General features: G+C 40.5%; 1 protein-coding gene across 4 annotated transcripts in view; it reads right to left on the bottom strand.

Moving 5' to 3' along the window:
• LOC140846858 (anthrax toxin receptor-like) overlaps nucleotides 1-14,991 on the bottom strand; it is a 68,684-nt gene extending 53,693 nt beyond the window's left edge. Inside the window, exons 1-2 of one of the 4 annotated variants that reach the window (XM_073224960.1) lie at nucleotides 14,400-14,991; nucleotides 13,859-13,902 (exon numbers count right to left, since the gene is read on the bottom strand). The gene's annotated coding sequence lies outside the window, so the exon portion shown is untranslated. Of the gene's footprint in view, nucleotides 1-13,858; nucleotides 13,903-14,363 lie in introns of all 4 variants that reach the window. The other 3 variants (XM_073224961.1, XM_073224959.1, XM_073224962.1) reach the window with 3 other exon arrangements.
• Between the last annotated feature and the right edge of the window lie 511 nt (nucleotides 14,992-15,502).

The following is a 15,502-nucleotide window of genomic DNA, read 5'->3' as shown; positions in this document are numbered from 1 at the left end:
AGGGGCAGGACAGGTCACTTAGACCAGAAGCAGGGAATCTGGGGATCTCTGGGCACTCTAACCCCCTGGGCAGCAGGGAGCACAGAGGCCCCTTACGGAGATAAATAGTCTCCTGGCTGCTCCCCCTCCAACGGGGCTCCACCATTTTGGAGGAACAGCCCCAGCCAGGCCAAGCCCACAGCAGCAGCGGAGATAAACCCCAAAGCAACTGGGCAGGAAGCAGAAGCCCTGTCTGCGCACAGCTGCCCAGCACAAGCCACTAGAGGTCGCTATTCTCCCAGGAAAAGGCTACAAACCAACAAGAAGGGAAGCTCTTCCAGCGGTCACTTGTACCAGCTCTGCAAACTATCTCTATCACCATGAAAAGGCAAAACTACAGGCAGACAAAGATCACAGAGACAACACCTGAGAAGGAGACAGACCTAACTAGTCTTCCTGAAAAAGAATTCAAAATAAAAATCATGAACATGCTGACAGAGATGCAGAAAAAAATGCAAGAGCAATGGGATGAGATGCAGAGAAAAATGCAAGAGCAGTGGGATGAAGTCCGGAAGGAGATCACAGATGTCAGAAAAGAGATCACAGAAGTGAAACAATCCCTGGAAGGATTTATAAGCAGAATGGATAAGATGCAAGAGGCCATTGAAGGAATAGAAGCCAGAGAACAGGAACGTATAGAAGCTGACATAGAGAGAGATAAAAGGATCTCCAGGAATGAAACAACACTAAGAGAAATATGTGACCAATACAAAAGGAAAAACATTCGTATTATAGGGATACCAGAAGAGGAAGAAAGAGGAAAAGGGATAGAAAGTGTCTTTGAAGAAATAATTGCTGAAAACTTCTGAAAACTGGGGGAGGAAATAATCGAACAGACCATGGAATTATACAGAACCCCCAACAGAAAGGATCCAAGGATGACAACACCAAGACACATAATAATTAAAATGGCAAGGATCAAGGACAAGGAAAGAGTTTTAAAGGCAGCTAGAGAGAAAAAGGTCACCTATAAAGGAAAACCAATCAGGCTAACATCAGACTTCTCAACAGAAACCCTACAGGCCAGAAGAGAATGGCATGATATACTTAATGCAATGAAACAGAAGGGCCTTGAACCAAGGATACTGTATCCAGCACGACTATCATTTAAATATGATGGTGGGATCAAACAATTCCCAGACAAGCAAAAGCTGAGGAAATTTGCTTCCCACAAACCACCTCTACAGGGCATCCTACAGGGACTGCTCTAGATGGGAGGACCCCTAAAAAACCAGGTGTTGCAGTACTAGTATCAGACAAAATAGACTTCAAAACAAAGGAAGTAACAAGAGATAAAGAAGGCCACTACATAATGATAAAGGGCTTAGTCCAACAAGAGGATATAACCATTCTAAATATATATGCACCCAATACAGGAGCACCAGCATATGTGAAGCAAATACTAACAGAACTAAAGAGGGAAATAGACTGCAATGCATTCATTGTAGGAGACTTCAACACACCACTCACCCCAAAGGATAGATCCACCAGGCAGAAAATAAGTAAAGACACACAGGCACTGAACAACACACTAGAACAGATGGACCTAATAGACATCTATAGAACTTTACATCCAAAAGCAACAGGATATACATTCTTCTCAAGTGCACATGGAACATTCTCCAGAATAGACCACATACTAGCTCACAAAAAGAGCCTCAGTAAATTCCACAATATTGAAATTCTACCAACCAATTTTTCAGACCACAAAGGTATGAAAGTAGAAATAAATTCTACAAAGAAAACAAAAAGGCTCACAAACACATGGAGGCTTAACAACATGCTACTAAATAATCAATGGATCAATGAACAAATCAAAATAGAGATCAAGGAATATATAGAAACAAATGACAACAACAACACTAAGCCCCAACTTCTGTGGGATGCAGCGAAAGCAGTCTTAAGAGGAAAGTATATAGCAATCCAGGCACACTTGAAGAAGGAAGAACAATCCCAAATGAATAGTCTAACATCACAATTATTAAAACTGGAAAAAGAAGAACAAATGAGGCCTAAAGTCAGCAGAAGGAGGGACATAATAAAGATCAGAGAAGAAATAAACAAAATTGAGAAGAATAAAACAATAGCAAAAATCAACGAAACCAAGAGCTGGTTCTTTGAGAAAATAAACAAAATAGATAAGCCTCTAGCCCAACTTATTAAGAGAAAAAGAGAGTCAACACAAATCAACATAATCAGAAATGAGAATGGAAAAATCACGACAGACTCCACAGAAATACAAAGAATTATTAAAGACTACTATGAAAACCTATATGCCAACAAGCTGGAAAACCTAGAAGAAATGGACAACTTCCTAGAAAAATACAACCTCCCAAGACTGACCAAGGAAGAAACACAAAAGTTAAACAAACCAATTACAAGCAAAGAAATTGAAACGGTAATCAAAAAACTACCCAAGAACAAAACCCCAGGGCCGGACGGATTTACCTTGGAATTTTATCAGACACACAAAGAAGACATAATACCCATTCTCCTTAAAGTGTTCCAAAAAATAGAAGAAGAGGGAATACTCCCAAACTCATTCTATGAAGCCAACATCACCCTAATACAAAAACCAGGCAAAGACCCCACCAAAAAAGAAAATTACAGACCAATATCCCTGATGAATGTAGATGCAAAAATACTCAATAAAATATTAGCAAACAGAATTCAACAGTATATCAAAAGGATCATACACCATGACCAAGTGGGATTCATCCCAGGGATGCAAGGATGGTACAACATTCGAAAATCCATCAACATCATCCACCACATCAACAAAAAGAAAGACAAAAACCACATGATCATCTCCATAGATGCTGAAAAAGCATTTGACAAAATTCAACATCCATTCATGATAAAAACTCTCAGCAAAATGGGAATAGAGGGCAAGTACCTCAACATAATAAAGGCCATATATGATAAACCCACAGCCAGCATTATACTGAACAGCGAGAAGCTGAAAGCATTTCCTCTGAGATCGGGAACAAGACAGGGATGCCCACTCTCCCCACTGTTATTTAACATAGTACTGGAGGTCCTAGCCACGGCAATCTGACAAAACAAAGAAATACAAGGAATCCAGACTGGTAAAGAAGAAGTTAAACTGTCACTATTTGCAGATGATATGATACTGTACATAAAAAACCCTAAAAACTCCACTCCAAAACTACTAGAACTGATATCAGAATACAGCAAAGTTGCAGGATACAAAATTAACACAAAGAAATCTGTAGCTTTCCTATACACTAACAATGAATCAATAGAAAGAGAAATCAGGAAAACAATTCCATTCACCATTGCATCAAAAAGAATAAAATACCTAGGAATAAACCAAACCAAAGAAGTTAAAGACTTATACTCTGAAAACTCAACTCACTCTTAAGAGAAATTAAAGGGGACACTAATAAATGGAAACTCATCCCATGCTCATGGCTAGGAAGAATTAATATCATCAAAATGGCCATCCTGCCCAAAGCAATATACAGATTTGATGCAATCCCTCTCAAATTACCAGCAACATTCTTCAATGAATTGGAACAAATAATTCAAAAATTCATATGGAAACACCAAAGACCCCGAAGAGCCAAAGCAATCCTGAAAAAGAAGAATAAAGTAGGGGGGATCTCACTCCCCAACTTCAAGCTCTACTACAAAGCCATAGTAATCAAGACAATTTGGTACTGGCACAAGAACAGAGCCACAGACCAGTGGAACAGATTAGAGACCCCAGAAACTAACCCAAACATATATGGTCAATTAATATTTGATAAAGGAGCCATGGACATACAATGGCAAAATGACAGTCTCTTCAACAGATGGTGCTGGCAAAACTGGACAGCTACATGTAGGAGAATGAAACTGGACCATTGTCTAACCCCATATACAAAGGTAAACTCAAAATGGATCAAAGACCTGAATGTAAGTCACGAAACCATTAAACTCTTGGAAAAAAACATAGGCAAAAACCTCTTAGACATAAACATGAGTGATCTCTTCTTGAACATATCTCCCCGGGCAAGGAAAACAACAGCAAAAATGAGCAAGTGGGACTACATTAAGCTGAAAAGCTTCTGTACAGCGAAAGACACCATCAATAGAACAAAAAGGAACCCTACAGTATGGGAGAATATATTTGAAAATGACAGATCTGATAAAGGCTTGACGTCCAGAATATATAAAGAGCTCACACGCCTCAACAAACAAAAAACAAACAACCCAATTAAAAAATGGGCAGAGGAACTGAACAGACAGTTCTCCAAAAAAGAAATACAGATGGCCAAGAGACACATGAAAAGATGCTCCACATCGCTAATTATCAGAGAAATGCAAATTAAAACTACAATGAGGTATCACCTCACACCAGTAAGGATAGCTGCCATCCAAAAGACAAACAACAAATGTTGGCGAGGCTGTGGAGAAAGGGGAACCCTCCTACACTGCTGGTGGGAATGTAAATTAGTTCAACCATTGTGGAAAGCAGTATGGAGGTGCATCAAAATGCTCAAAACAGACCTACCATTTGACCCAGGAATTCCACTCCTAGGAATTTACCCTAAGAACGCAGCAATCAAGTTTGAGAAAGACAGATGCACTCCTATGTTTATCGCAGCACTATTTACAATAGCCAAGAATTGGAAGCAACCTAAATGTCCATCTGTAGATGAATGGATAAAGAAGATGTGGTACATATACACAATGGAATACTACTCAGCCATAAGAAGTGGAAAAATCCAACCATTTGCAGCAACATGGATGGAGCTGGAGAGTATTATGCTCAGTGAAATAAGCCAAGCGGAGAAAGAGAAATACCAAATGATTTCACTCATCTGAGGAGTATAGGAACAAAGGAAAAACTGAAGGAACAAAACAGCAGCAGAATTACAGAACCCAAAAATGGACTAACAGGTACCAAAGGGAAAGGAACTGGGGAGGATGGGTGGGCAGGGAGGGATAAGGGGGGGGAAGAAGAAGGGGGGTATTAAGATTAGCATGCATGGGGGGGAGGGAGAAAGGGGAGGGTGGGCTGCACAACACAGAGAGGACAAGTAGTGACTCTACCACATTTTGCTAAGCTGATGGACAGTAACCGTAATGTGGTTGTTAGGGGGGACCTGATATAGGGGAGAGCATAGTAAACATAGTATTCTTCAGGTAAGTGTAGATTAAAAATTTTAAAAAAAAAAGAAAGAAAGAAAGAAAAGGGGGATTACTCCTTAACAGGATAAAACTATTGGTAAATCAAAGATCAACGCATGCTTTAAATATCCTTAATGTTGATCACTTAAAGGGTGTCAGATGATCAGCTATGGAGGTACTCTTTTCTGATAATATTCCTTTCTCTTAATTAAAAAAAAAAAAAAAAAGCAGTTTCTGTGTGCTGACCTCCAATGAGTTCTGCACAGTGGTATAGAGGGCATGTCAAAGTGTGGGCAAAGGGTCTGTTTGTTTCTACGCAGAAGATCAAGGCCTAGCTTGGATACCCAGAAAATGAACTAAGATACGATATGAGGAGGAGCTTCCGGCATCAGCACTCTCTGGAGGACTCGTGCCGGGGGATGATCATCAAAAAGCCTCCACAGGGATCCGGACGATGCTGCAGTTGTGGCTGCATCCAGCCCACTGTCTCCTGGACTTGCCATAAGAAGGAGGAGGGAGATGTCTAGGCTGGCATGTGCATACAGTGAGACAACGAATTTGACTGGATCTGTACTGTTGGAACTCAACCAGGAGTTGGGAGGGGTGCAAGTTGTAGCACCCCAAAATCTCATGACTATAGACTATCTATGGTTAAAAGAACATATGGGATGTGAACAGATGCCAGAAATGGGCTGCTTTAATTTGTCTGATGGTTCAAGTACAGTTGGAAAATATCCATCATATCATAGATAAATTTTCACAAATGCCTAGGGTGCCTAAATGGTTTTCTTGGCTTCACTGGAGATGGCTGGTAATTATAGATTTGCTTTGTTTATGTCACCGTATTCCTATTATGTTAATATGTGTGTGCAAATTAGTTGGTAGTTTAAAACCTATACATACTTAAGGTACTATACAAGAAGATATGTCAAAGAAATAATCAATCCTCCCAAGTTTCCTTCATATGCTACATCTATAGCTTTTCTTCTTCCTTCCTAATTACAAACCTTAAATAGAATTCGTGCCTCATATCGAATTTACTGAGTATCATAATTCCTCCAGGTGGTAAAGATACCTCGAGACAAGTGCTGGGCATAGAAGCCACAGGGCATAAATCTGCAAAGAAGTAAAAAGCTAACCTTTGCAAACAATATGGCTTCTCTCTCACTTACCAACTTTACATTTCCCTGTATGGCCCCGGAAGATGACTGGTTAGCCAGAGACGGGTAAGATTCCTCAAGGGAGGAACAACCTAAGACAGGCACAGTCGCAGGGGGGCCATCAGGTGAGAATTTGGGGATCAACAGAGGTGAGGCTCAGAACCTCACCCCCCCTGCTTTGAGAGAAATCTTCTGCATCCGTGGATGTCTTGCTGCCCTTGTCTAGCCTGGATTAATACTTAGTCCATAGGCACACACCTGATCATCTGATCATCTACATTTGCCTTCTTACAGCACTAAACTATGTTTTCTACCTTTATCTTGCATCTACCTACCACTTCAGCATTTTATTAAAAATAAAAATAATAATAATAATAGGAGAAATGTGGGATCAACATATAAATCAAGTACAAAAATCAAATGAATATTCATATTTGACCTGATGGTTTATAGGTCATATTGCATGATCAAAACCGAAAGTTTCTGTGATGAATGCCCTTGTACTGTTCACCATGTAAGAATTTATTCACTGTGTAAGAATTCGTTCACCATGTAAGAACTTGTTCGTTATGCTTCAGAAGATTGGAGACTGACGAGAATTAGGCTTGAGATGGATTAATGATTGTACATTGAGCATTGACCCCCCTATACTGAATTTTATTGTTGTTAACAACCATTTGATCAATAAATATGAGAGATGCCCTCTCAAAAAAAAAAAAAAAAAAAAAAAAAAGGCCAGCTGGTAAGATCAGAAACCTCCCAAATTGTCCACTAGGGATGACTGGTTAAATAAATTATGGCAGATTCACACACACACACACAAAAAAAAATTGTATACACTAAAATCATGATTTTTCCAGAGATGCAAGGCTGGTTCAATATTTGAAAATTCATTAATGTTATCTACCATATTATCAGACTAAGAAAGAAAAGTGATCACATCAACATGATCATATCAAACAATATAGGGAAAACATTTGATTAAATTTAACACCCATTCATGATAAAAACTCAGAAAAAAATAGGAATAAAGGGAACTTTCTCAACTTGATAAAAAGCATCATAAAAAAAAAAAACCTAGAGCTAATATTATACCTAATGGTGATAGACTGAATGCTCTTCCCCTAAGACAAGGTACAAGACATCTGCTCTTACCATTCTTATACAAAATATTGTTAGAAATTCTAACCAATACAATAATGCAAGAAAATAAAATAAAAGGTAAACAGACAGGATAGGAAGAAATAAAAAATACCCATATCTTCATGTAAGATTTTATATGTAGAAAATCCCAAGGAATCTACAAAAACAGTCCTAGAATTAGTAAGTGGGTTTAGCAAGTTTACAGGTCACAAAATAAACATATTTTAAAAATCAATTGTATTTTTATGTATTAAAAATTAACACATGAACAACACAGAGAAGACAAGTAGTGATTTTACAGCATCTTACTATGCTGATGAACAGTGACTATGAAGGGGTATGTGGGCAGGACTCGGTGAAAGGGGGAGCCTAGTAAACATAACGTTCTTCATGTAATTGTAGATTAATGATACCAAAATAAAAAAAAATAAAAGAAAGAGCTTCAGAGGTAAGAATCTCTGTGGGCTGACCTCAGCACCTCTGACCAGCCTCCTCTCCTAGACTCTCTCTCCTGGAAAAGCCACTCCTGTCATAGGATTTGCTTGTAACTGATGTTTACCCAATCCTCTGAATCCCCACTTATTACTACCTGCCCCAAATCCAACAGCTCTGTGACTACCCAATCTAGAATAATCAGCCCCTCTTCTGAGCTACAAAGCATAACCATGTGAAGAATGATATGGTAAAGACCTGCTTTTTATCCCCAACTTATCATCATCCTTAGCAATGAATCTTGAATGTTCAGTTAAGTATTTGGCAGCCCACAATTAATACAATTCTCATCCTCCCTTGCATTCAGGTATGGCTGTGTGACTGTGTGGAATGCAAGTAGAAGCAATGTGTACAACTTCTAAGGAGTGTCATTAAATAAAAAGAGGCAGTATACCCTTTTCTCCTTTCTGCTTCCATCTGTTCGGAATGCAGAGGAACTTCAGCAGCTATTCTGGACAATGAGGTGACCTTGGAAATGAAGTCCAGATGGATGAAGCAACAAGAAAGAAAATACTTGTTCACTGAAACCATGGACCTTAGCACAAATTGAATGTGTTCATATAGTGTATTTTCATGTGTGTGTTTCTTCTATGGACAACTAGAACATGAACTCCTTTAGGGTAGGGGTCATGCCTTATCCTTCTTTAAATCATGTATAGGTGCTTAATAAATAACTGATTGATCCTGCTACTAAAAAAAAAAAAAATGAACACATGAATACCAAAACTAAAAATCACTAACAGTTTAAATTGTTCAAAAATGAAATATTTAGGTATCAACTTCACAAAATGTGCTAAAACTCTATGCGGAAAACTATTCACACTGATAAGAGATACCAAAAAATATCTAAATAAATTGAGATACATATCACTTTCATGGATGTAACAAGTGGGAAAATATGTTCCCAGCCAGGGTAAATTACCTTTGAAGCTGAAATCAGTCAAAGGGAGAAATAAAGTGGGAGAAAACCGTTTATGCTTACAAGCAGTCATCCACTTCTGTTCACCCATGTCTCTCTGCCCCGGCTGCAAAAAGGGACCCCACCCAACCTCTCTGGTCCAGATATGTTGCCCTCACCCACCCTTGTAATTACCTATTGACATGGAGACGACTACTTCTCTCCACCCCTTGGAAACACCTATTGATATGGAGATGCACTAAGGCCAGGCAAGATATTCTGGAAATACTGCAATTTTACCCACAATGGATTAGAAGACTCAACATAGTAAAATGCTGTTTCTCTCCAAGTTGATAAACAGGGTCAATGGAATTCCTATCAAAATCCCAGCAAGATTTTTTATAGATCTAGAGAATACTATAGTAAAACTTAGATGGGAAAGCAAAAGAACTGGAATAGCTAAAACAATCATGAGAAAGGATAAAATGGGAAGTTTCAGTCTATCAGATTTCAAAACTCACTATATAGCTACAGTAACCAATACTGTGTGTATTAGGCAAGGGACAGGTATACAGACCATTTGAACAGAACAGGGAACCCCAAAACAGACCCACACAAATATACCTGATTTTTTTTTTAAGTGCAAAAGCAATTCAATTCCTAAAAATTGTGCTGGAACAATGAACATCCACAGGCAGAGAAGGAGAAAGGGGAGAAGGGCAAGGTGAGGGAGAAGGAGGAGAAGCAGCAGCTCAACCCACCATGAGTCATACACTTAAAAATAAAATATAAAAATGTTTTTAAAATAGAAGAGCTTCAGGATAAATAGAGGTAGGCAAGGAATTCATTAGAGTTGACACCAAAAGCATGATTCATAGAAGAAAAATTGATAAATTGGACCTTACCAAAATTAAAAACTTTCATTCTGCGAATGACCTGTGAAGAGGATGAAAAGAAAGGCTACAGTATGGAAGAGAGTATGTGCAAACCATGTATCCAAAAAAAAACTAGTATCTATAATATTTAACAAACTCAAAACTGAACCGTAAAAAATGAGCACTCTAATTATAAAATAGGAAAAAGAAATGAAGAGACATGTCACAGATGGCAAATAAACACATGAAAAGATGTTCAACAATAGCCATTAGGGAAATGCAGATTAAAACAGTATATCACCACACACCTGTTAGAATGGCTGGGAAAAAAAAGAAAGAAAGAAATAGTGGTAATGCCAAATGCTGGTGAAGATGCAGAAAAACCGGATCACTCATATATTGCTAGTACAGACCCTCTGAAAAACAGTTCCGTAGTTTCTTTAAAAGACTAAACATGCAACTACCACACAATTCAGCAATTACACTCTTGGGTGTTTGTCTCAGAAAAATGAAGACTATGTCCAAGCAAAAATTTGTACATAAATGTTTATAGCAACTTTATTCATATTAGCGAAAACTGGAAACAACCCAGATGTCCTATAACTGTGCTGTATCCATACCATGGAATACAACTCAATAATAAGAAACTTGCAACAACCTTGTGTAATCCAATCTACAGAAAAATATGTGAGAAAAAAGCCAATGCCAAAAAGTTATATACTGTATGTTTCCATTTATAAAACATTTTTGAAATGACAAAATTATAGAAATGGAGAACAGATTAGCAACTGCCAGAGGTCAAGAAGGATGTGGGGCAACAGGGAAGTGGGTGTGGCTACAACAGGGCAATGTGAAGGATGACCGTGATGGTAGAAATGTTCTATATTTTGACTGTATCAATGTATACTGGTTGTGATATTGTCCCATAGTTTTACAAGATGCCACCATCAGAGGAAACTGGGTCAAGGGTACATGGGATCTGTTTGTACTATTTCTTACAACTGCATATGAATCAGCAATTATCTCAAATCAAAGCTTCAATTAAAAAAAAACAAACACTGTAGTTAATGAAGAACATTTAGTTGTATGTCCTTTAACAATGACGTTCATTGTCACTGCTACAGCTTAAGCACTGGAGGTTCCAGTCAATGCTATGAAAAAAGAAAACTAAGAGTTTTAGGGATGAGAAGGGAATACTCTCAGTGTTTGCTGATGATATTATTATCCACCTGACAAATGAGAGTGAGAGACAGAGAATATCAATAATAAACCAACCACTGAACCCAGTAAGAGAGACCATCCAGGTTATCCCATATACAATCAACATATAAAAATTAGTTAATTTCTAATATTTACAAATCATTTATCTGATAAGAGGTCTGTATCCAGAATACATAAAGAATTCCTACAACTCAATAACAACAAATAAAATCACACATAAAAACAATTTAAAAATGGGCAAAGGACTTGAATAAGCGTTTCTCTAAAGATGACATACAAATGGCCAACAAGCATATGAAAAAATGTTCAATATCACTAATCATTAGAGAAATGCAAATGAAAACCACAATGAGATATCACCTCACACCCATTAGGATGGCTACTATCAAAAAAAGGAAAAAGGAATTTGAACAGATTTGCACAACCATGTTCATAGCAGCACTATTCACAATAGCCAAGAGGTGGAATGTTCATTGATGGATGAATGAATAAATAAAATGTGGTACACACACATACACATACAAAGGAATATTAGTCAGCCTTGAAAAAGAAAGGAAATTCTGTTATATGCTACAACACGGCTGAACATTATGCTAAAGTGAACTAAACCAGTCACAAAAAAGACAAATACTGTATGATTACATTATATGAAGTATCTAAAGTAGTCAAATTCATAGAAACATAAAGTAGCATGGTGGTTAGGAAGGGGGAGTGGGGATAGGGAGTTGTTACTTAATGGGTACAGAGGTTCCCTTTTGCATGATGAAAAAGTTCTGGAGATTTGTTGCAGAAAAATGTAAATATACTTAATGCTACTGAAATGTACACTTAAAAATGATTAAGACAGTAAATTTTATATTTTCTGTTTTTTACCACAGTTTTTTAAAAACTTACATTTCTCTACACCAGAAATATGGGATTGAAAAAGAAAATTACAGTAACAGTCACAACCACAGCAAAAGCTATAAAATGCCTAAGAATTAGCTCAGCATACAGTATGAAAAAGTAAAATTTAAAAAGCATAATAAAGAACAAACAACATAATGTGAATAAATGGGGAACTATCCTCTGCATGGGATGACTTAATATTAAAAAGAAATCAAGTACCCCCAAACTGCTCTATAAATTCAGTATAACTTCAATCAAGATGCAAGTTTAATTTTGCAGAACTCAATAAAGTTACTGTAAAATAGGTATGTAAAAATAAAGATCCACAAAGAGTTAAATAAACCTGGGTGTGGTGGGGGGAGGAGAAGGGTGCTAGAAATGAATATTCTCCCTGGTCCCCTAGCAGGAAACTACAAACCTCATCTTCTGTTGTTACTGAGATCTTGTCCCTGTTCAAGACCACAGGATGCCCAAGGTTTACATAGGTTTACATCTTTCTTTCCCACTCCCCGAACCTGGCTTCTTTCCCTCACACTGTGAGTGTGCCAACAGCCCTACATCTGTCGTTCTGGGTCCACATTCTCCACCTCATGTCTGCCTGGGTGCTGACCTGTATTACATCACAGGTTCCTGAGCTGCATGGCTTCCTCATGCTTTCAGCCTTGCCCGGGGAGCAGAGGGAGGGGGGTAGTAAAGTCTGGGTTTTTATTCCCTAGGCTCCCTCTCCACAAGGTCACTTGGGGTCCACAGTGCCGCCTGACTGAAGGGGCACGCTGTGGGCAAGGTGGTGACTCCACAGGACTTGCTCTCCTTCCCTTGCCTCTCCCAGCCTTGGGGTAGTAACAGGTTACTGTGCTCTCCTCCACCCACTCCACTGGAATAATTCCTTCTAAAGACTCTTCTTGAACTAGCCTCTTTTGAATATGCTGTTTTCTGTTGAGGCCCTGATACAATGAAAGTCACTTACGTCTTCATTCCATGCTTCAGGCCAGTCTGGCCAGGGGCTCCTGCAAACCTCATTTACAATTGAAACTTGGAGAAGGAAGGATGGGGAGAGGAGAAGAGCCCATTGTCTGGGTGCAATCTTTTTGAGTCTGGGGCCTCTCTACTTTCTGCAGCCCCTGGGGACTGGTGTGGTGAAGGGGTGACAGGAAGCACCAAGGAGCAATCCCCTGTGCCCTGCTTCAAGGCAGTTTGAGGGTGCCTGGGAATGGCAGGCTCTCCCACCAAAACCAAAGTGGGGGTGGGGTTAGACTACACCCTCATTTGTTATCTGATTTGCCTGATTTTACTGTGGAAACAGAATTGAGGAGATGAACTAAAAATAATTTTCCTAAATAAGCATTGAGATTAAATACCAACGCTTCTCTGCTCCTTTCACATGAATGTGTGCATGGGTAAGGAAACAAAGAGAGCCTGGACCGCAGGTGCTTACTTTACTCCTTCAGGACAAAATGCTGAGAATTCACCCTCCCTTGCAGGGTTTGGGTTTCATTCCATTGTCTGTAATGGTCAAAAGAAAACCCTTAAACTGAAGGTCGCATTTCTCTAAAGTACTGGCATCTCCACCAGGGGTTGAAGGGACTCCCTGCATCACCCATGCCCTCCTGGACAAGGCTCCAAGTTCAGCTTTTAAAACAAACAAAAGATTGAAGGGTGGGAAGCACACACACACACACACACACACACCTTTACACAGTCACATTCACAGGCATTTCATTCCAAGTTCAGCTTTTAAAACAAACAAAAGATTGAAGGGTGGGAATCACATGTGCGCGCGCACACACACACACACACACACACACACACACACACACACACACACACACCCTTTTTGGCATTTCATTACGTTTAACATTCTACTCCCCTCACACAGTCCTGGAGCCGGCCCACCATTACCTGATCCTTCCTCCCAGGCACCACTCATTCCCCGGTCTAAGGACTCACAGGGCCTCCCTTTTCTTCCTAATGTAATCTGGCTTCCTGGAACCCAGGAGACCTACCTGGCGCTTTATCCTACTCCCCATCTGGAAGGGGACAGCCTTTCCTGTAAAACAAAAACCTGCAAGGCTGGGGCAGAGAAACGCCTCCTGTGGCTGTCCGGAGGACTGATAACAATCCAATTAGCTGACGCTCCCCTTCCTTCCCTGGCGGTCCTGTCACTTTAATTCCTCTTACTGTGACCAGACCCAGACCCTCTGAATGTGCATCTTCTCCTCCAAAACTGGCCGTAGACAAGACCCAAAGCCACACTCCCAAGGCTAGACTAGAATTTCAAAAGGTATTTGCTTCGTCAAACAAAAACAAGAACAGTGATCGGGAAAATGACAATGAAGCAATATGACAAGACTTCAAAGAGCAGGTTATTAAAGAAAGCCCGTAGGCAAGTAGAAGTGGAAGTTATTTACATCACGCAGAAGCTAATTAATTAAATGCTACATGAAAACTTTTCAAAAGGAAACATAAAACTGATACAACTGAGAGACTGATTTCTGAGCCTACATTTACCGACTAGCGCAGCGCACAGCAGCTTCCTCTTCCTACCTTACATGGCCGTCCTCAGCCCAGAACCTCTTGGAATTCGTGAGCACTTTCCCCGCCCCTTACTTCTTAAGTAAACTCCCACAGAGACGCCTGTGGTCCTGACGCCATGGGGTCCTTCCAAGGACACCGCGGATGCGATCAACTCATCGGGTGGGCAAACACCGGGCACCTACTTTGGGCATCAAGCCTGTGGTAACAGTGCCACCCCCACTATTCTGCAGGCCCCGGTAGAAACAGTTTAAGGAGCACGTGTCGGAGCCCGTGCCCAGCTCATCCCACGCAAACACAGCCCGGCGGAGCAGCGCACCGTAAGGTCCCGCACAGCCTGTTTTCTGGCCCCTCCCCAGCTCATCAGATTCTACTCTTGTGGGGTTTTGGGGGGGGTTTTGCACCCATAACCCCTTATTTTCCGCCCACAACCCCGTTAGGTTAAGTCCCTCCAGTGTTTCTCTTCATTTCTGGTTTCTCTTCTTCGCCCGAAGTTCAGTATGCAACTCAGCTTCCGACACCATTCCGCGACCCAGCTCTCTGTGTCCAGCAGGTGTCGCCCTTCACTGGCCACAGACCGCCCCTCTCTCTCCTATAGGGAGAACTGTCCCCAGCCGCGGACGCCTCTCTGGGAGGAAGCCGGCTGGCTCTGGGAGTGGTGCGCTCACCTGCATGAGGGGCCTCAGAATTAAGCAATCACCGTACTTCCAGCTCATGTACACTAACACCTTACAGAATGCGTTACTTGACCGTGGGCACTATTTAAACCCTCTGAAATTTGCTTTCTTCGTGGTTTATGAGGAGGAGGTCATCTGTTCTTTATGGGGTTATTGTGGGAAGTGAGTGAGACACAGACGTAAAGCACTTAGGCCAGTGCCTAGGTCACGAGAAGCAATGGGGCCGTGGTCCCTTCCCCACGAAGGTGTGGAAGAAATAACTGCCCGGAACTCAGATCTGCAGTCGGGCTTGGACCCTGAATCCTGTCTGTCTGCAGGGCTACATCAGGGTTGCAGTGAGGAGCAAATGAAATAATGCATGTAAAGCACCCGGTACAGTGCCTGGTCCAGAAAGCTGACCTTACTGCTGTGCAATCACAGTGTGCCAGGCAACGTTCT

The sequence above is a fragment of the Manis javanica genome, chromosome 16 (genome assembly GCF_040802235.1).
Source record: "Manis javanica isolate MJ-LG chromosome 16, MJ_LKY, whole genome shotgun sequence".
Taxonomy (NCBI): domain Eukaryota; kingdom Metazoa; phylum Chordata; class Mammalia; order Pholidota; family Manidae; genus Manis; species Manis javanica.
The sequence above is the reverse complement of the archived record's forward strand: the minus strand, read 5'-3'. Positions and strand labels throughout refer to the sequence as shown.